This window comes from Limulus polyphemus, unplaced genomic scaffold, assembly GCF_000517525.1.
Source record: "Limulus polyphemus unplaced genomic scaffold, Limulus_polyphemus-2.1.2 Scaffold1266, whole genome shotgun sequence".
NCBI lineage: Eukaryota > Metazoa > Arthropoda > Merostomata > Xiphosura > Limulidae > Limulus > Limulus polyphemus.
This window is the reverse complement of record NW_013666876.1, coordinates 14,557-14,822: the sequence shown is the minus strand read 5'-3', so window position 1 is coordinate 14,822 and position 266 is coordinate 14,557.

Sequence of the window (266 nt, the reverse complement as noted above, 5' to 3'; positions counted from 1 at the left end):
ATCATGTGCTGAAGTTAGGGCGTGATGAAGTGTTTTGATGGACATCATGTGTTGAAGCTAGTGCGTGATGAGGTGTTTTGATGGACATCATGTGTTGAAATTAGTGAAACGCTATACTGCTTCTGCCTTTCCCAAGTTAAAATGCAACATTTAGTTGTGTAAATCATCGCAACAACTTCAAGTATTGTTGAGCAAGCCCTTCTGACGTTAGAATCAGAATAATAAGCAGAACATTTGGCTGTTACACTACTCGCCGATATTTTTTT